The sequence below is a fragment of the Phaseolus vulgaris genome, chromosome 11, assembly GCF_000499845.2.
Source record: "Phaseolus vulgaris cultivar G19833 chromosome 11, P. vulgaris v2.0, whole genome shotgun sequence".
NCBI lineage: Eukaryota > Viridiplantae > Streptophyta > Magnoliopsida > Fabales > Fabaceae > Phaseolus > Phaseolus vulgaris.
This window is the reverse complement of record NC_023749.2, coordinates 35,823,345-35,846,121: the sequence shown is the minus strand read 5'-3', so window position 1 is coordinate 35,846,121 and position 22,777 is coordinate 35,823,345. Positions and strand designations below refer to the sequence as shown.

At 35.0% G+C, this 22,777-nt stretch overlaps 1 pseudogene; it reads right to left on the bottom strand.

Annotated features, from left to right (window-relative positions):
* Positions 1–13,304: 13,304 nt before the first annotated feature.
* On the bottom strand, positions 13,305–22,207 carry LOC137806317 (disease resistance protein RUN1-like; annotated as a pseudogene).
* Positions 22,208–22,777: the final 570 nt, after the last annotated feature.

Below are 22,777 nucleotides of genomic sequence, written 5' to 3'. Positions count from 1 at the left end.
TAAACAAGGTAAAATTAATGTGGTTGCCGATGCTCTTTCAAGAAGATATACCTTGTTAAATGTTTTGAATGTTCAATATTTAGGATTTGATCACATAAAGGAACTTTATCATGATGACCTAGATTTCTCTCTAATCTATCAAGAGTGTTCCAAGGGAGGTCACAAAGACTTTTTCTTACATAGTGGTTTTCTTTTCAAAGGAAAAAGACTTTGTGTTCCCCATGGATCCATACGACAATCTCTTGTTAGAGAGGCTCATGAGGGTGGGCTTGTGGGACATTTTGGGGTAGCTAAGACTTTAGAAACATTGCATGAACATTTCTTTTGGCCTCACATGCGCAAATCCGTACATAACTTCTGTGATAAATGTATAGCATGTAGGAAGGCTAAATCTAAGGTCCAACCCCATGGTTTATATACCCCTCTTCCTATCCCTACAATGCCTTGGGTTGATATTTCTATGGATTTTATTTTAGGACTTCCCAAGACATCGAAGGGTAAGGATTCCTTCTTTGTGGTGGTGGACCGTTTTTCTAAAATGGCTCATTTTATTCCATGCCACAAAGTGGATGATGCATGCCATATTACAAATCTCTTCTTTAAGGAAGTTGTTCGTTTACATGGACTTCCTAGAAGTATAGTATCCGATAGGGATTCCAAGTTCTTAAGTCACTTTTGGAGGATCTTATGGGGGAAACTTGGCACAAAACTTCTTTTTTCTACTACTTGCCACCCTCAAACTAATGGTCAAACTGAAGTGGTTAATAGAACTTTGGGTCAATTATTGCGATGCTTTCTTTCCGGGAATCCAAGGGCTTGGGAGGATTTACTACCTCATGTTGAGTTCGCTTATAATAGGGTAGTAAATTCCACCACTAACCATTCTCCTTTTGAGGTTGTCTATGGGTTTAATCCCCTCACACCTCTAGATCTTCTTCCCATTCCTGTACTTGATGAGGTTCTATGCAAGGATGGTTTTGAAAAGGCTTCTTTTATTAAAGACTTGCATACCCGCATCAAGTTACAAATTGAGAAGAAAATTGGTAAGTATGCTGAAACTACCAACCAAAGGAGGAAGGCATTAATCTTTGAGCCCGGCGATTGGGTTTGGCTTCATTTGAGAAAGGATAGATTTCCTTCTCCAAGGAAGTCCAAACTTATGCCTCGTGGTGATGGCCCTTTCCAAGTCATCAAGAGGATTAATGATAATGCCTATGAGTTAGATATGCCTAATACTTATCTTGGTAGTAATTCTTTCAATGTTACTGATCTCACTCCTTTTGATGCAGGTTTCCCAAATTCGTGGACGAATTCTCTCCAACCCGGGGAGTATGATGGAAACCAAGTAGAGGACGCTCAAGCCCATGAAGCCCAAGCCCAACGAATCACTAGGAGCATGGCAAGAGCTTTGGGACAAGAGTATCAAAAGATGACTCTTCTTATTTCTATTGTGTAGAGTAGGGGTGCGGATATTAATAAATAGGTGTGAACTTAGTAAGGGATGCTAGGGGGAGTGTAGATATGAGTTAGGAGGTGCCAAATTAGGAAGGAAAGTCACACTTCCTTCATGCACTAGTTGGCGCCGAATTTGAATGTCATTAGGGGCACATTTAGCTTTACATTTCAGCACCTTATAGGCTATAAATAAAGGTGTTGCCCTTGTACAAATCAGATTTGGAAATTAGAAGTAAAGAAACTATACTCATGTTTAGAGAGAAATTGTGAGTCTTGTTGTCTTCTTCTTCCTTTGCCTTATCTTGTGTGCCAATGGTGAGCTTCAAGTGGCGGCAACCTTTCACTTATCTTGGAACAAGACTCCAAGTGGCGTGAATGCAGTTCCAAATTCTCAAATCCAGCAAACTTCATTCAATAAGTGTTCATTCTTTCATCTCTTGCAATTTCAATCGGTAGTTTCCATTGTTTTAGTGTTCTTCATCCTTTTCACCGTTTGAATTTGTGTTTCTTAGCTTATTCTTCAATTTCTGTTCGGTAGTTTTCTGTTTTTGGGCTGAGTTCAATTATGTTTTCTTCCATTCTTGTTGCTTGATTCAATTTGACAATATATGGACTTCCATGTGAGCTTTGGTTCGGTGCAAAGTCTTGGTGAGTTCTTGAATTAGAATATTGATCCAATTCTAATTAAAGTGCCAATTCATGACCAACTCAAGTTGTTCCTAAGAATGTCAAAGAATCTTGTATTCTTGCTATTGCATTCACATCAATCCAGCAATTCAAGTTGGTGAAATGATTGCTCAAAAGGTGGATTTGGTAGAAATATCCTTTCTTCTTTGCATTACCTCAAGCATGTTTAGAATTTCATTTGGTCTTATGAAGCCAAAAGCATAGGATGAACATATACAACTTACTAAGCCTCTCATACCACTGCCTTGGAGCTTGCTTAAGCCCATACAAGGCCTTTTTCAGCTTGTATACATGGTTAGGATGTTGATGATCTTCAAAGCCCGGTGGTTGTTCAACATAGACTTCATCATTGATGATTCCATTGAGGAAAGCACACTTAACATCCATTTGAAACAATTTGAATCCACTCATACAAGCAAAGGCCAGCAGCAACCTTACAGCTTCTAATCTTGCAACTGGAGCAAAGGATTCACCATAATCTATGCCTTCTTCTTGATTATAACATTTAGCCACAAGCTTTGCCTTGTTCCTTGTAATTACTCCAAATTCATCCAACTTGTTTCTGAAAACCCATTTGCATCCAATGATGTTCTCCACTGAAAGATCCCTTGGAATTCTCCATTCCTTTGGTAACTCTTCCTGTTGCAGAATTTCAACCGGTTGTTTCGCAAAATCAATCGGTTGTTTTTCTGGACAGGATTCCAACTTCTCCAAGGTGATGTTCTACTCATCTTCTTCTGCATAAACCTTTGTAGAACCTGGATCACTATGAATGATTTCATCAAACACCACATAGACAGACTCCTCCACGGTTATAAGCCATCAACAACACCATATCAGAATCTTTATTCTTGAAGTTTCTTTACATAGGACATGAATTTTGACTTGTCAAGAATATGAGTAAGGTGTATATGCTCTTGAAGCATAAACATCACTTTGATCATTTTTCATCATAGCACTTGTACTTGAAGGGTCATGTAACACAAAATTGATGCATATACAAAGCAAGTATAGCAACAAGATAACAAGACACACACAAACCAGTTTTCGACATATACAACATTAGCAGAAAAACCAGAAAAATTAAAGTAATCAAGTGCTTTCAAGTGCAGAGAAGCAACAACATATTGCATCAATTTTAAAGTTATCTTATACAACCAAATCAAGCATAAACATCTCCCCCTATTTGACCTACAAATAGACAATGAGAAGGGTTGTACAAATCAGAAATCAGAATGATAATAGAGTAGTCCAACAGTACAAACAATGATGACATTTCAAGAATAGAACATGACATAGAGCTTTCAAGAAAACAAGTGGATATAACTTTTATTATCAAATTCTGAGGCACACTCAATGTATATTTGTCCAAAAGAAAGATTTGAAAAAGAGGAATGGTTTAATCATGCATAAACAAACTTGACAGCATTATACAGAGATGCTAGAGGAAAAACAATCGGTTGTTTTACTGTGACAGCAAAAAAGACATTTTTCATAACCAGAAATTACCTTTTAAATTGATGAAAATGTAGTATGCAATTTGTTCATACCTTTGCATAGAGAACCCTAATAGATTCACCCAAAAAGAAGACTTTGAGATGTTCATATGATCACAAGGCACACTTACATAAAGTGAGAAATGAAAACACATACTCTCTTTATTCTTGAAGTTTCTCTTTTAAGCATCCATTATGCATGTGCCAAGATGTCTTTTGACTTTCAAAGAACCTTGCAAGACATATACAATTGAAGGTGTAGTTGCAAAGATTGGCTTTACTCTTGTTGCTTTTCCCTTTGACAGTCATTCTTCAAGTCCAAAAATGATTCTTGGTTGCCAAGGATACACTGCTTGTGTCACTTTCTTGTCTTGTCATTTGACATAAATTTGCTTCTTCTTCATCACTTGAAGAGGAGCTTGATGAGTCATCATTATAAGCTCTTCTTGATTTTCCTTTCTTCTCATGCTTCTTGAAGTTTTTCCTCTTTTTGTTGGGACATTCAGTTTTAATATGACCCTGTTCACCACATCCAAAGCATGTATATTTGTTAGTGTTAAACTCAGTAGGTTTCTTGTTATCATACCTGTCGAATGAGTCACTTTTGTTGTTTCTCTTCTTTAGGGACTTGCTGAATTTCTTAAACAACAACCTAAATGTTTCTTCTTCACTCTCATCACTTGAGTATTGACAGTTTTTGTTCCCAGCAACTTGACTTGATCCAAATTCTTCTTTTGTCATAAGACAAACCTCTTTTCTGGATTCTAAAGAGAAAGATTCAACAAAAGATTCTTCTTTGTCCATCAAGGCACTCCTTGGATTCTTGTGATACTGTTCAAGGGTATTCCACATTTCGTTGGCAGAACTACATTCTGAAACCTTGAGCAATTCATTAGAATCAAGTGCAGATACAATGATGTTCATAGCTACACAATCAAGATGTTCTCTTTCAGAATAAACATTTTCAGATATAGGCATGAGATAGCTATTTTTAATAACATTCCAGATTTTTCTATCTATAGATTCAACAAAGAATTTCATTCTTATACACCACAATTCATATTTCATACCACAGAACAAAGGTGGTTTGCTTAAACATGCACCTTCCCCAAAAGAAAACTTTTCAGCCATTTAAAAAAGATTTAGTATCAAAACTTGAATAACTTTCAAGAACCAAGCTCTTGATGCCAATTGTTAGAATATATGGCCTTAAATGAGAGGGGAGTGAATTGTTTAAGAGGGATTTTCGCAAAATTTGAAGGTATAATGAAAATCAATGCTGAATTGCAGAGAAAAGAATCAAGGAAACAAATACCCAAAATTGTTTTAAGATGATATCAGAAAAACAATCAGTTGTTTTGTCGAAACAATCGGTTGTTTTTATCAGCAGTTTATAAAAACAACTTAAAAACTGAATTTAAAGAGTTAAGGGTAAGAGATAAGCACACAAGCAATTTATACTGGTTCACTCTTACACCAAGAGCTACATCCAGTCCCCAAAAACCACTTGTATTTCACTATGCAATCAAAACCAGATTACAAACACCACACACCAAAGTAGTGACCTTGAACCCCTCAAGAAACACACTACTTTTGGCAAACCACACCAAGAGTGTTGATCTTGAACACCTCAAGAACACACAACACTCCTTGGCAACACACCTACATAAATACATTAATCAAGGAAGAAGTGAATAGAATACATTTGGGTATTACAAAGCTTAAAGTTCAGAATTACAACCCAATCCTATTCCACACACTTAAGAATGATCCAAAAGCTCTTTCCAATCTTGGAAAAACTGTTTTGATAAACTCTTTCTGTTACTTCAAGATTAGGAACGTAAAACCACCTTTATATAGACCAACCAAGTGGTCAAAACCATTTAATAAAGGAGCCAAGTTAGTTAGGATCATTTAAAACATATTAAAACCGCTTAACAGAATTCTGTTAAGGTTTTCAGGAAAACAATCGGTTGTTTTGTCGAAACAATCGATTGTTTTGGTTTGACAGTAAAGTCAACCAAGTTTTTCAAAAACAGCTAAGGTAAAACAACCTGTTGTTTTGAAAAACAACCTGTTGAATTTTTTACAGCTTTTTAGAAAACACATATTTTCAAAAGGTTAAAGATTCAAATGAACTTGGATCATCTTAAGGAGTGAATTAACAAGTTTCAAACAACTAGACAACACACACACACCTAGCAGCAAGGTCTTCAAGCTTTCCTTTTGGATTTGGAGACATCAAAGCATCTTGTTCAACAATGGATATAGAATCCATAGAAGTATCCCATTATAAAGATGATGAAGGAAATATCCAATTCTCCAAAATAAAAATTATACAAGTCCTAACCCCTTAAGAGTGGAACCAACCTCTCTACAATAAAAAATAGTTTTCAAGAATGTTTGGTCCACAACAATATAATTATTATGATTATATGGATGCATGGACCAATGTATTATTTTTCAATCCAGATACACATTCTTGGTTTATCTGGTTGAAACACTAGGGGAGAAAGGGCAAACGAATGCGGCTATTTTACATTTATAAGTGCGGCAGTATAGCTGCACTTGATGTACACATAGTCTTAAATTGAAGATTTACAATGGCTTGAGGGAGGAGGATGAGTGTCGTGGTGCTGCTCCAAAATATAGTTTAATTCCAACCCCTTGTCCAGCTGCACGAACACGGCCACAATGCTCAGGTTGTCCAATTGCTTCAACCAGGATATCGTGACAACCTTGAGAAACAAAATTACCTTGGGAGTCCAAGGTATCCTGCAAGAGACCAAAATCATATAAGTTTTTAATATAATTAATGTTTTAAGAGACTAAAAATAACTTATGATTTTTTCGATGATAACCCCTACTTGCTCTGAACTTGTTGCACCTGACTTCTTAATTCGGGCCATCTTCCATTTTACATGGTGCAAAGGTGGTGATGGAGGAGAAGTGACCCTTGTATCCATATTCTCAGACCTAAACCCCTGTCTAGATTGGTCATTTTCCACCAGCAGTGATTGCTCAAGCTTTCGGTACCCCGAACGAGACAGTACGTGCGGGGTAAGATTCTTTAAAGTTATGTCTTGAGCTTTCTTCTAACGATCCTGTCATAAATGAAATACAAAAAGTGAATCAAATAATATTAAGTTATTAATGTTATATAAATAAAAATAGATAAGTAACTTCACTTACCACCCAAGCTTTATTTTCACGGCTTTCTTTAAGAAGACGTGTCTCTTCATCAATATATTTGTACTTTAAACAAGGACTTTCGCCTTTAACCTTGCCAAAAACATAATTTGTTGTCAGTCTTGACTTAAATTGACGAAATTTAAGTGCGATATTGGATAGAATCTTTGATCGAAGCAGTTCCACATTAGGGATTTGAAAATTTGCATGCAAAACAATATCATCACATTAAGTCTTAATCAATGAATGTTAAAAGGCAATATATGATAACGATAATAATGTAAAGCTTACCTGAACATCTTCCCAGATCATGTTTCGATCCACCTCTGATACATCATCCCATGAATTAATCAAAATGGAGAGTCTCTCATGTGAAACAACTCCAAGATAGTTGTTAAACATGTCAACATTAGGACTAGAAGCCACTCCAGTGTTGACGTCAATATCAACATGTGTCTTCTCACCAGCAGCACGTCTCAATGAGATACGCTTCAATCTATTAGGTCCTCTGCTACCTTGTCCGAATCGGGGTCGGATTGGAGTCTAATCGTCATCCATATTTGTGTTAAAAAATTAGGTAACATACATTAGTTAATCTGCATCGAAAGAAAATCATATAAAACAAATACATAAAATTCTAAATGTATATTATAAAAAATATTTCTAAATTTATTACCATAGTCTATGAATGTTCATATATAAATTCCTTCATTGTGGTCTTTGCGGGTTGCATGTACATCATCAAGTACATCGTCATCTTTATTAATTATCATTGTTAATGAACCGGGGTCACCATTTTCAATATCATCTATGGCCTCCCCTTGTTTTTTTCCGTGTAAAACAATATATCAATATTCTGACGTAGGATCTTGGACGTAGAAAACCTGAGATGCTTGTTGAACCATTATAAAGGGCTCATCTCGATACCCTGTCTTTTGAAAGTCCACTAGTGTGAATCCTAATTCATCAATTTTAACCCCACTTTTATTGTCAACCCATTTACACTTGAAAACTGGAACAAAAAACTTAGTATAGTCAACCTCCCATATCTCTTATATAAACCCATAGTATGCCATTGATCCAAGTACAAGATTTGTATCTTTTGAAGTAGAAAATTGCATTGACTCGGCTTCAAGAGTAACACCAGAATTTTGAATTGTACTCTTTTCATTCATAGACTTCGTCTAAAATATACAATTATTTACTTTGTACGCTTTACAAGAAATGACATCAAACTTCAATCCAACAGCCAACCAAGTCAAGGTCTTTGATGCCGTTGAATCCTTTAACACCTCATCTTTAAACCAAGGCATGGAAGTTCTACTATGTTCCATCAAAACCCATTTCTTTGCTTGTCTTGGGTTATTTGCCTTCATAATGTCTTTATGAGCTTCTATGTAAGGTATAACTTCATCTATGTTATTCAATATATACAAATATGCTTGCAAGACTTTTTATCGAGATTTGCTTACAATATTCACACCACATAAACATTTACTTGTAGAACGCCTGTGGTGCCATGAATTAGCTAGAAGACCTATTGGATTTGCTTTTGACATGTACTCTGAACAAAATTTAATACTTTCTTCAGCTATGTACCTTTCAATCATTGAAGCTTTTGGACGATGATATTTTTCACATAACCTTTCAAAAATTGTATATACCGCTTAACAGGATGCATCAATCTTAAGTACACTGGTCCACACAATCTAACTTCTCTAACCAGATGCACAAGTAGATGAACCATGATGTCAAAAAAGATGAAGGAAAAAACATCTCCAATTCACACAAGATAACAACAATTTCATCTTCAAGTTCATCTAATTTTAATGGATCAATGACTTTACAACAAATAGAAGAGAAGAATGAACACAAACGAGTTATGGTATGTCTAACATTTTTTGGTAAGATCCCACGAATAGCTATGAGCAACAATTGTTGCATCAAGATGTGGCAATCATGAGACTTCAACCCAATTAACTTCAAATCTTGCATTGACACTAGGCTTTTCACATTTGAGGAATGTCCTTGTGGAACTTTCACACCCCTTAGACATTGACAGAAACTTACTTTTTTATCTTTTGACATCGTGTAACAGGCTGGGGGAAAATATTTACGCTTACCCATTTGTATCGATGCCAACTCGCCTCGTATGTTTATCCCAATCAAATCTAAACGAGCATTTAGACCATCCTTCGTCTTCCCGTTAATGTTAAGTGTACCAATTAAGCTATCACACACATTATTCTCAACATGCATTACATTTATACAATGTCTGACTTCTAACCTCGACCAGACGGAAGATCAAAGAAGATTGATTTTTTCTTCCAAATGTTTGTCACAGATGACTTTTTTTTTACTTACTGAAGGTGTGGTCTATGTTATTTACCTTTTCGTAAACCTCAACACCAGTTAATGGAGTTGGTGGACCACTAGTCTCTTGGTATCCATTAAAGGCTTTTTTCAACCTTCGGTAAGGATGATGACTTCTAAGAAACCTCCGATGTCGAAGATATACTGTCTCCCTTCCATGTTTCAATTGTTGAGAAGCGGTGTCTTCTTCGCCTATTGGACATGCTTTATGACCCTTAACACTATAACCTGATAAGTTACCATATGCCGGAAAGTCATTGATGGTGCAAAATAACATGGCATGCAGCTTGAAAGTTTCATTAGCAAATTCATCAAATACTTGAACACCCTGATCCCACATTAACTTCAAATCTTCAATTAGGGGACTTAGATAAACATTTATGTCATTCCCTGGTTGTTTCGGATCGTATATCATCATAGACAACATCATGTATTTTTCGCTTCATGCATAATCCAGGAGGTAAGTTGTAAATAACTAGTAAACACAAGCCATGAATTGTGATTTGTACTCATATTACCAATCAGATTCATTCCGTGTGTAGCTAAACCAAGTCGGGTATTTCTTGATTCTTTACCAAACTCTGGAAACTCATCATCAAATTTCTTCCATTGAATAAAATCAGCTGGATGTCGGTACATGCCATCACATTTCCTCTCATTTGCATGCCATCTAAGATTCTTAGCATCGTTTGGGTTTGCAAACAAACGTTTCAATCTTGGAATGATAGGAAGATACCACATAACCTTCATTGGGGGTCCATGCTTTTCTATCTCTTCAATAGTATCATCATCTTTGTGTTTCAACTTTAACGTGATAACCCACACCTCGGACAACTTTTCAACAATTCAAAATCTTTCTTGTATAATACACAATCATTAGGAGATGCATGTATCTTTTTATACTCCATACCCATTGGACAAAGAATCATTTTGGCCTCATAATTATGATTAGGTAGAGTATTTTCCTCTGGAAGAATATCCTTCAACAATTGAAACAATTCCATGAAGCTTTTATCGTTCCATCCATTTATTGCCTTCAAATTCATCAATCTTAACACCGCCGACAACCGTGTGAACTTATTGATCCAAGATACAATGGAGTCTCTGCATCTCTTGGCATACTTCCATATCCACGTGCTTCTGCAAAAGACTCAACTCCCATATCACGAATCATGTCCTCCAATCGATCATCATCTACATCATCATGTACTGCATCATCCATGGTGGACCCCATTCTTCAGTTACGGAAACGTGTGGTAAATTTAATAATTCACCATGCCATGTCCAAGTTGTATTAGATCGAAGAAACCCATCACATAAAAGGTGCTCCCTGACTATCTTAACATCAAGTATCCTTCCATTCAAACAGTTAACACAAGGACACCTGATCTTTGCTCCATCCAGACTACTATTATTTGTGTTACGTTGCACAAATTGTATAAATTCTTCTACTCCTCTCTCGTATTCATCACTTATGCGAACAACATTAATCCAATTTCGATCCATTATATTTTGTAATAGTCATTCAGGATTTCAAATAAATTGTCGAGGGTCGAACACCTTCGAACTCAGTACCAACACGATAATTCTACTCCAAACTAACAACTAACATGATATAAATCAATAATAAATACAAATTATAACAAATACTAAATAAAAGAAATCATAGAAACGAAGGAACCCACCAATAAATTATATGTGTCCTATTTCATTTACTATTTTTTTTTATATCTAGTATCAATACAATTTCTGATTTGGAGGTTCAATGTTTATCAAAAAAATATAAAAAAAATAGTGTTTGGGGTGGTTATAGTAGCAAGAGCCATAAAAATATAAATTATAAAAAATAAAAAATAAACAAATGCTTAACATTAAAAAAAATCAAAAAATTTAAAACAGCACCAACCTTGTGCTTGAAGGCAACGTTGGTGAAGAGTGGAACGAGAGCGGCAGCGATGACGACCACAACAAAGCACAATGAATAGGAGCGAAGGCAATGAAACAATATACTTAACCAATGCAAAAAACAAAGTGTGAAAAGAAGAAAAAACGAAGAAGAACGACGAAGAAGAGGAGATGAGAAGAAGAAGAAGAAAAAGAAATAAAACTCCAAAAACTCACAATGGTAAGAGAATGATGCAGAAGCGAACAAGAATGGAGAGGAACAATGAGGAATAACAAACGCCAAAGGAGGAAGAAAGTATGAAAAGCGTAAGTGGCGCGCTTCTTGGTTAGGGTAAAATTTGATTTATGAGTGCAGCTGCTACAAATAGCTGCACTCATAAATGAAAGCGCTTGATTAATGAATACGGTTGTTACAAATAGCCGCACTCATAAATGAAAATAAATTAAAAAATGTCATTGCGTTTTGTAAGATTACGTCTGTGGTAAAAACGCATTTAATAAATAGTAGTTGTTTTACCATTTTGCACTAGTGAAAAAAAGAATATCTTTAAAATTTCCAAGATGGTTCGAATTCATAAAATAGTTTGTTGACTTTGGAACATTACCCTCAATATTTCCAACAGAAATAAATGAAGTGTATACGTATTTTTGACAAAAATTCTACATTTGTACCAAGATATACGCTTATGTCTTTCATAGACTCTCAAGCTGTTACTTGGAGAGTAGCCTGGGATTATACTTTGACACAACCATATGAAGGAGTCGAAATCAGAATTTTATCAAGAAAGATAAAGATAAAATGGTGGATGAAGTTCAATAATAAATTAGTGTGCAAGAACAGGATTCAAGAATGGATAAAGCATAATTCAAGAAGCAAAGATAGCCTTGCACTCAAAATAGTGTGCAAGAACAAGATGAACTATTCTTAGCAGAAAAACAACAATTAATGGCATCCTTAGCATCAATACATTTCAGGATCATAGAAATAATAATAATAATCCCTATCAAGGTAAATTTGTAATATTCTAATATACACATAATTCTATTAAATTTGTAAATATACTTTTCCTTTTACGTCTATAATACTAGGTTTCGTGTTTTTTGATTTTTTTCTAAGAATAATTGAAATCTCAGAGGAAGTTGAAAAGAAAAGCGACTTTCTCCTTGTTGGGGTCTTTCTTCAGGAATTATATTTATATTTAGAATTTAAAAATTAATCTGTATCTTACGTATGCAATGAGAAAAGTGTTGTTAATGGATTGGAACCAAATATCTAGTTTCTATGCTAATTTGTTGCATATGATGATAATAATCTATATGCACCAACTCCACTGGGACATGCTTGGGATCTATATCTGATTGCTGTGCTGCACTTCTGTTTTTGAAGATGGAAGTCTAGTGGTAAGTGATTCAAGTCTTGTACTAATATTTATTTGATTTGATATTGTGATTGATAATAGAACTCAATCATGCAGATCTAGTCCTATGTGCCTTAGATCTCCCTGAGGTATCTTAAAAACAATCTCAAAATACTTCAGACATATCTCCTATGCACCATATAGTTCTAAGCAAAAGGACCAATCATATTATGTTTTTATAAAAGATCAAAACACTACTTTTAAACAAAAATTTGAAAACTAAGTTTATAAATATTTTTCTTTTTATATTACTCTTCTTATTATATAAGATTTTTAAATCACACTTATTTCAGTAATTATTTTATAATTTTGTCAATTTATTATTAAAACTATCTTAAATTTGTACAAACTTAAGTCATTCGAAATTAAAACTATTTTAACTTTGTACACACATAATTATACTAAATTTTTAAATAACTCCTAAAATTCTAAAAGGAGATTATCAAGGTAATGTACATAATTTCTTAGATTTACTTTTTTTAGTTTTAGCTTTTGTTTACATTTCAATTTTCACATCTTTGAAAATTGTAAAACTAGACACTTAGTAAAATGATGTAAGGAGTTAGATTGCCTCAGTTATTTCATCCAGAAAAATGGATGAGTGCTACAAATTTTAACTTTAATATATCAGATAGAAACCAACATTTTGTCATTAATAAAAAAATAGAGTAATTTATTAATAATTATGACATTCGTAATATATGTGTATTAAATTTTACCTAACATTTCTTTGATGAAGTGGTGGTTGAGAAGAAATTTCCAAGCTGAAGGCTCTCCATGGTTAATCACTTATTAGGAGTCTTCTCTTTGGAGATGAAGAATTTCCTCCGAAAAACATGTTTGAATTTAATTGTTGAAGATCCTCCTTAAATACCCAACGATACCCGCAATTCTTCACCACAACACGTAAACCTTGACGACTTTTAACATTAGTTTCAAATTGAACTCCATGAAGATCATGCATGGTATTTGGATATCTGCTTAGAAGATGAATGAATTCTTCTCGTGAGTAAAACACTGTCAACAAGTGATCTAATTCAACTGTCACCAGATCCTTCATGAAATGTATTGGAACTACTGAATAAGTTTTTGGCCAAAGGTAAACATTATTGACACCGAATACAATACTAGTATGCAAACGATAATTATGATATTCTTCACCCAAATTCATAGGATCTTCATGTGTGACAAATAGAACACAAGTGGCAACACCTATCCAATTTGGGTCATCTATAACAGCAGATGGGTCCACACTAATTGACGCACTTGCACTTTGATTATTGAACCACTTTGGAATTTGAGTTCCAGGAATAACAATTGACATGTTATTTGAGGAAATAGGAGGCATTAAGGAAACCTGAAACCACCAAATTCAGTTATAGATAAATAGTGTACACAGAAAAAGTGAGAAACGAATGAACGGATGGAGTCGTCACCTCAAGATTTTGCATCATCCAAGAAAAAACTATGCTATAGCAGTGTTCCATATCACTCAACTTGGAGCAATCAAAAATGTATAATCCACAGTGGTATCTGTCAATTCTTTTTTCTTTTATTGTAGGAAGCTCGGGCAAATATTTCAGCTGCTTGCAGTGTTCCAAGTTCAAATGTTCAAGATTGGAAAGTTGCTTGATGGTGCTTGGTAGTGTCACAAATTTGTTTCCCCCCAAATTTAATCTTATTAAAGAACGCAAGTTCCCAATTTCATCTGGGATTTGAAGTAGATTGCAGAAGCTTATATCAAGATACGACAAACATGGGATACAAGACAAAGAAGACAATAAGAAACCAAGTGAATCTTGAGGTTTTGGTTGGGAGAAAAATTGGAAAGGCAACATTAGAAGTTTGTATACAGAGGATGTTGGCAATTGGATGACATTTGTATTTTTATCAACTTTCTCCACATATTCTGTGTGCCTTGGGTCCATTAACATCTTACTATTTACTAATTTTGAACAGCCAGAGAGAGTTAAGAATTTAAGAGAACTGAGCCCAGATATGACATTTGGATTAAGGACAAGTTTTTTGCAATTTCTCAAATTCAAATGACAAAGTTCTCTTAGAATACCAATGGATGGATGAATCTGCACAATTTCTATACATCCTTCAAGATTCAGAATCGTAAGACTTGGAACCTCAGTTAAATCTGGCGTCTCAATAAGATTTTTTGAGTGACTCAGATCCAGCGTTCTCAAATTAGGCAGACACTGAAACACAAGTAAGGAAAATTTTAGTTTTCCATTAAAAAAGGATAACCCTTAATTTTTTTAATTTTTTTTGTGCAACTAGAGGACTAAAAGATGAAAAAAAGTTAATGTAGGGATATCGTGTGTGGAAGCGTGATAATTTCAACCAAAGATTATGAAAAATTAAAGTAACAAAGAAAATGAGAATGGTACCTGAAATTTTTAGGTGGAAAACCCCTTTAAAACAGAGGTAAAAAACCACCGACGAGAGTCAAAACTTCCATTATAATGGTACTGGGAGTACAATGAATTCCTCTCAGGCTAATAGATAAATAGTCCTAAAACAAATTCTCTCTATATGGGTTAAACACTTACCCCCAAGAGAAGAAATAGAGAGTATATGAAAAGAGAGAGTAAGCAAGTGTATGTTGTTGTTTGTGTGTTACATTGCTTGAAGGAAGCCACTATATATAGTGGTTCTAGGAGACAACAATAATAAAAACAAAATGGTAAGTAACCTCCCTTTAATAACAATTAATTGTGGACGGTAAGTAACCTCCCAATAATTTCAATTAATTGTCAACGGTTAGTAACCTCCCAATCATGATGACAAGAAAACAAAAAAGGTGAGTCATAACCCACAAATCTCCACCTTGACTTGCCTTTGACTGGATCACTCTCTCGCCATGAAACCTTGATTAAGTATGGATAATACCAACTAAGTTCAGGCAAAGATCGAACTTAGCCGGTGGAAGTGGCTTGGTCAACATGTCTGCAGGATTTTCGGCCGTATGAATTTTTTCAACAATTATATCTCCTGTATCAACAATGTCTCCGATAAAATGGTACTTAATTTCAATGTGTTTGGTCCTTGAGTGATACTTGTTGTTCTTGGTTAAGTGGACAACACTCTGACTATCACAAAATATAACAAGAACATCTTGTTAAAGACCAAGTTCACTTACCAAGCCTCGAGGCCATATAGCCTCTTTCATACCTTCTATAGCATCGATATATTCTGCTTCAATGGTGGACAAAGCCGCAATGGCTTGAAGTGAAGAATACCAACTAATAACAGACTCACATAGGGTAAAAATGTAGGCTAAAAGTGACCTTCTCTGATCTAAATCACCACCATAGTCAGCATCAACATAGCCAACTGCTCCTCCAGGATCGACTCTATGTTGATCAAATACCAAACCAAGATCTGGAGAACCTTTTAGATAACGAAGTATTCATTTAACGGCTTCTCAGTGTGACTTGCTTGGATTATGCATGAACTTACTAACAATGCTAACAGCATAAGCTAAATCAGGTCTAGTACATACCATAGCATACATGAGACTTCCAATTGCATTTGAATACAGGACATGTGACATGCGCCTTTTGTCCTCGTCTGATTTTGGACATTGATCTGATGACAACTTGAAGTGGGCGGCAATTGGAGTATTAACAGCTTTGCAATCTCGCATTCCAAATTTATCAAGCATCTTAAGAACATACTTCTTTTTTGATAGAATTTTTTTTCCAGCTTGACGATCTCTGTTGATCTCCATTCCTAAAATTTTCTTGGCAGGACCTAAGTCCTTCATATCAAATTCACTACTAAGTTGTGCCTTTAACTTGTTAACTAAAAATTTATCTCTTGCGGCAACCAACATGTCATCAACATATAACAAGTATATAAATGACCCATTGGATGTCTTTTGAAAATAGACACAATTATCATAGCTACTTTTGGAGTAGCCATGTCCAACCATGAAAGAATCAAACCTCTTATACCATTGGCTTGGTGATTGCTTCGAGCCGTAAAAAGATTTCTTCAAACAACATACATGGTTCTCCTTTCCAGGAACAACGAACCCCTCAGGCTGCTGGATGTAAATCTCTTCCTCAAGATTACCATGAAGAAAAGCAGTTTTCACATCTAATTGTTCCAGCTCCAAATCATACAAGGCAACTAAAGCAAGTAATATACGTATTGAAGTATGACGAACAACAAGAGAAAATACTTCATTAAAGTCAATACCTTTCTCTTGATCAAAATCTCTTACGATAAATATTGCTTTATTCCTTGTAATCTCAACACCAGGGATCCCTTCTTTTCTCTTAAAGATCCACTTGTAACTAATGACTTGTTTTCCTTCTGGTAACTTCACCAATTCCCATGTTTCGTTTTTGAGAAGACTCTCAACTTATTCTTGCATAGCATCAATCCACTTTGTTGAGTCGTCACTAGAGATAGCTTCAGAGTAATTCTTAGGTTCACCTTCTTCACCCATCTTTTATGCAATAGTTAAAGAATAAGCAATGTTGGCAGATTCTACAATTAATCTTTGAGTTGGTTTTCTTGGTCTCTGTTGTGGAAGTTCTTGAGCCATAGACCACGGTTGTGGTAACCCTCGTCGTTGAGGTGGACATTGCTCATGTGGACTCAAAGGTTCATTTGTACCATCAATAACAGTGACTTGATCATCTTGAGTACTTGAGGAATTGGGAACGTTTTTCTCATGAGCGGGTGTTTTAATCTCAAACTCCACCTTTCCTTGAGCATCTTCCTGGTCACCTGTATCAATTGAGGAAATGACAGTATCTTTTACAGAAGAGAGCATAACATTTTCATTAAAGGTCACATTCCGACTGTGAATTACTTTGTGAGATTCCGGGTCATATAAACGATAGCCTTTAACCCCTAAACCATAACCCAAGAAAATGCACTTCTTAGCACGAGGTTCTAATTTTCCCTCGTTTACATGAGAATAAGCAGGGCAACCAAATATTTTAATATTAGAATAATCAACAGGGTTACCTGACCAAACTTCTTCTGGAATGTTGCAATCAATTGATCTATTAGGAGAGCGATTTATCATATAACATGTCGTTGAAGTCGCTTCAGCCCAAAAAGATTTCCTCAAACGAGAATGGGAGAGCATGCAACGAACTCTCTCCAGGATAGTTCTATTCATTCTTTCTACAACCCCGTTCTTTTGTGAAGTCCTTGGGATGGTGAAGTGTCTGGAAATGCCTTCCTTCTTGCAGAAATCATTGAATTCATTCGAACAGAACTCAAGGCCATTGTCTGTCCTTAGCCTCTTTATCTTCTTGCCAGTTTGATTCTCAATCAATAATTTCTACTCTTTAAAAGTGGAAAATGCTTCATTCTTATGTTTGAGAAAATACACCCAAAGTTTTCGTGAGAAATCATCAATAATTGTCATCATATAATGACATTTACCTCTGGAGGGAACTTTTGATGGGCCCCAAAGATCTGAATGAATATAATCCAAAGTATCTTTGGTTCTGTTGTATGGCTTTAGAAAAACTAACCTTTTTTTGCTTACCAAAAATCAATGTTCGCAAAAATCAACCTTTCCAGTACGGTGGTTACCAAGGTGACCCTTCTTCTTAAGGATTAGAATTCCCTTCTCACTCATGTGGCCTAATCTCATATGCCACAACTTGGTGTTATCTTTGTTGGGTGAGGCAACAGCTGCAGAACCTGTAACTGTTGAACCCTGCAACACATACAAACTATCACATCGAATTGCCTTTAGTAATACAATAGCTCCTTTAGAAACTTTTAAAACTCCACCTTCAACTGAGTATCTACACCCATGAGATTCAAGGGTGGCTAAGGAAATGAGATTTCGTTTCAACTCAGGGACATATCTGACACCTGTTAAAGTTTTAACAATTCCATCATGTGTCTTGATTTTGATTGTTCCTTCACCAACAACTTTGCATTGAGCATCGTCTCCCATCAAAACAAGACCATTATAAACTGGTTCATATGTGCTAAACCAGTCTCTATTGTGAGACGTGTGAAAAGTACAACTAGAATCAAGAATCCATTCATTTTTACATCTTTGTTTAGTGTTGGAAGCTACAAAACAATCCCCATCAGATTCAGTTTCAACAATACTGGCTTCGGCAGATTTTTCTGCTTGTTTACCATTTCCCTTATCTTCTCTATCTTGCTTATTTTCAATTTATAACATTCAGAGATCTCGTGTCCCTTTTTCTTGCAATAACGACAATATTCAGAGTTTTTGCCTCTAGATTTTGACCTAGATTTATATTTACTATTCCTACCTTTCTCTTGGTTTCCCCCTCTAACTACTAATCCTTCACCAGAACTTCCAGAATGAATTTCAGTATCAAATTTTTCTTTGGCTAGTAAATTAGTCTTGACATCATCAAAGCTTAAGGTAAGATAATTACCGTATAACATAATTTCTTTGAATTGTTGATACGAGGGTGGTAGAGAAACATTAAGTAGAACGACTTTATCCTCATCATCAATTTTAACATCCAAATTTTCCAAATCAATTATGATGGAATTAAATTCATCAAGGTGAGATTGGATGGGAGTACCCTCAGACATTCGGAGTGCAAAGAGTTTTTAACCAGAGTTTGTTTGCAAGACTTTTGGTCATGTATAGAGACTTTTTCTCGTTGATGACCTCACACAACACCTCACGAGACAAGCATAATTGGATTGCACACAATGCCTTTTCATCTATCTCATCCCACTGCTCCTTCGTCATAGTGGTTAGCCTCATCATTTTACTTGTCAGAACTTTCTTTAAACCATTATGGGTGAGAACATGTAGCATTTGGACTCGCCAGATAGCAAAGCTGATTTTACCATCAAATTTCTCAATATCGAATTTCGACATTATTGAACAACAAATCCTTGTTGTATTATCGAAAAGCTTTGATGCCAATTTGTAGGGATATCGTGTGTGGATGTGTGATAATTTCAACCAAAGCTTATGAGAAATTAAATTAACAAAGAAAATGATAATGATACCAGACATTTTTAGGTGGAAAACCCTTTAAATAGAGGTAAAATACCACCGACGAGAGAGCCAAAACTTCCACTATAATGGTACTGAGAGTACAATGAATTCCTCTCAGGCTAATAGATAAATAGCCCCGATGGGTTAAAAACTTACACCTAAGAGAAGAAATAGAGTATATGAAAAGAGAGAGGAAGCAAGTGTATGTTGTTGTTTGTTTGTGTTACATTGCTTGAAGGAAGCCACGAAATATAGTGGTTCTAGGAGACAACAATAATAAAAACAATTAATGGTAAGTAACCTCCCTTTAATAACAATTAATTGTGAACGGTAAGTAACCTCCAAATAATTTCAATTAATTGTCAACGGTAAGTAAGCTCCCAATTATGATAAGAAAATAGAAAAGGTGAGTCATAACCCACAGTTAAACTCTCCACCCAGAAGAAGTATCTTTATATTTGATCATTTAAATAGAGAGGAAATTTAATCTTGTAAAAGAAAGTTGAGAAAATATGACATAGAGCATCTTTTGGTTTGTTCTAGACAAAGAAATCTAAAAACTAACAATATATAGTACCTTTTTTCCTTCCCACAATTGCTTGATATTGCTATCTGGCAGCATTAATTCTACAAGTTGATCTGGATGAAAAATTGGTGGTAAAGACATGAAAGGAAATTGATTCCAAAATAGATATCTTAGTTCATTAGAAATATAATTGAGAGTTCCAAAGCAATTCACATTTTGAAGAATGAGCAACTCTAGGTGATTCATTTTTGAGAGAGCATCCACTTTTATTCTTCCTTGGAGAAACTCTTTTTGATCTACGTCAATAACTATAGCTTCAACATCTTTGGCTTCCTAAAACATTTTATGGAGGAAAAAATATTACATTTTTTCAATAATTTTATAAATTTATGAAAAATGACGAGCTAAGAATGTATATTAAAAGAATTATTTTACCTTATTTATTTTCATGACTTTTCGAAAATCCTTGTAGCTCCATAACCTACTCCACTTTCTTGGTTCCTTGGGTTCTTTTTCTCGGACAACACTCTTACCCAACTCTTTCAACAAGTCGTGCATTTTAATTTCCCCTCCTTGGCAAATTATAAGTGATTTCTCAATCAAAACTTTCATACCGATATCGGGATAAAATTGTCGATAGCCTAGATATTTATTCACTTCTGACTCCCAAAAGAAATATTGACTTGATACGAAACAAGCAATATCTAAAAATATTTCTTTCTCTAGATTCTCCAATCCGTTAAAACTTATTCGCAACACATTCATGATATCTTTGCTTGGATTTTCTTTCATTCTAGTCAATGCACCTCTCCATTCAGAAACATCTCGATCAAGTAAAAATGAGCCCAATACTTTAATTGCTAATGGAAGACCTTTCACATACTTCAGAACATCAAATGCCAACTCTTTATATTCTACTTTGATATCATTAGATTTGAAAGCTTTTTTACAAAGTAATTGAAGAGCTTGAGTGTCTTCCAAGAGTTGAACATTGTAAACTTCATTTACTCTGAAATTTTCTAAGATATGACAATCTCTAGAAATTATGATGATTCTACTATCCTGCACCTAGATATTCAGGATGCAAACCCAATTTCTCTAACTGTTCAACTTTATCAACATTATCAAGAACAACAAGCGTCTTTAAGTGACGTAGCCTAGTTTTCATCAACATAGTTCCATGGGAAACATAGTGTATCTCAATATTTCCTTGATTTAGAACTTGACAAAGAAGTTGTTTTTGTGCAGATGATGCTCCAAGATCAAAATAAATTTTGCTTAAATCATCAATGTAACAACAAGCATTATATTGATGAGAGATTTTATTAAACAATGAAGTTGCAAGTGTCGTCTTTCCTATTCCACCCATCCCACATATTCCCACAAGTCGAACACTATCACTTACACTCAAATCTAGAAGTTCTTCCACTTGTTTAACACGAGAATGCATATCAACTAAATCATCTTCAAAACTCCAAATTTGATTTCGACCCAATATGTGGATTACCTTTTCAACGACGTTTTCAATTTCTTCGTATTGTTGCCTGTGCAGCCAAAGTTCAATAATGACTAAGAGCTTAGTTAAGACTTTCAAAAACAAAATAAAATATATAACACATAAAAATATGGCTATGTGTACTTACTTATTTTGAACATCCCACCCACAACGATCGCTACATGTTCTGAGAGTTGCCCTCCATTTTTTTACCATTTCCAAGTCATCTTTGAACCTTTCTTCGTGTTCATCAAAAGCTTTTGCAAACTCCCCAGTCTGTTTTCGGACCTCAGAAGGAGTGACATCATAGAAAATAGGGAGCAAGCTTCGACCCGTTTCTTCAACCCATTCAACAATCTTTGTAAGCTCTTTCATGCACCATGTGGATGATGCATAGTCCTTTGAGAAGACAACAATAAAAACTTGTGATCCTTCAATTGCGTACAAGAGCTCCGACTCCAAGAAGTCCCCTTTCTCGATTGTTTGGTCATCTTTGAAGACAACAACTCCTTTTCTTTGAAGGGCTGCAAAAAGATGATTTGTGAAACCGTTACGAGTATCTGCACCTCTAAAGCTAACAAACACATCAAAATTCTGAGTGTGTGATGAAGAGCTGCGTTGAATTTTGTTGGAAGCCATTGCAGAAGGTGAAAACTCACCTGCTTAAAGAGATAATGCGCGTATATAATAGTACTCTTAAAGTATCAGTCGGAGTCAAGTCTCTATTTATTCAACAAATGATAAAGCACGTAGTAATAAAAAAATCAATGGAAGACGTGTTTGTAGGTGTGGGACTAAATCGAAATCCTTATTATATAATATACATTCTGTTTAATAAATTTGTGTCATCGGTAATTTATTTTTCCGTCAAATTATTATAAAATAATTGTTATGAGTATATAAATCCTAGTGTCGAGTCATAGTTGTTTTTGAAGAAACTGATTACTCCTTGGAATATCCCTCCATCTTAAATAGTATTTGATATAATAAAATTATATAAGAGCACCTACTCACTTCTAATACCAATAATTTAACTACTTTATTAGCTTAATAATGTGCAAGGAGCACCATAAAAAAACAAAAAAAATATATATATATTCTATTACTCAATCTCATTTAGAGAAATCAAAGATCTGTAAATACATACATATATATATATATATATATATATATTTACCTCTTTTTCTCGTTACTCTCATTCTATACATTTCGACAAGAACATTTTTCCTCCACCATGGCACTCGC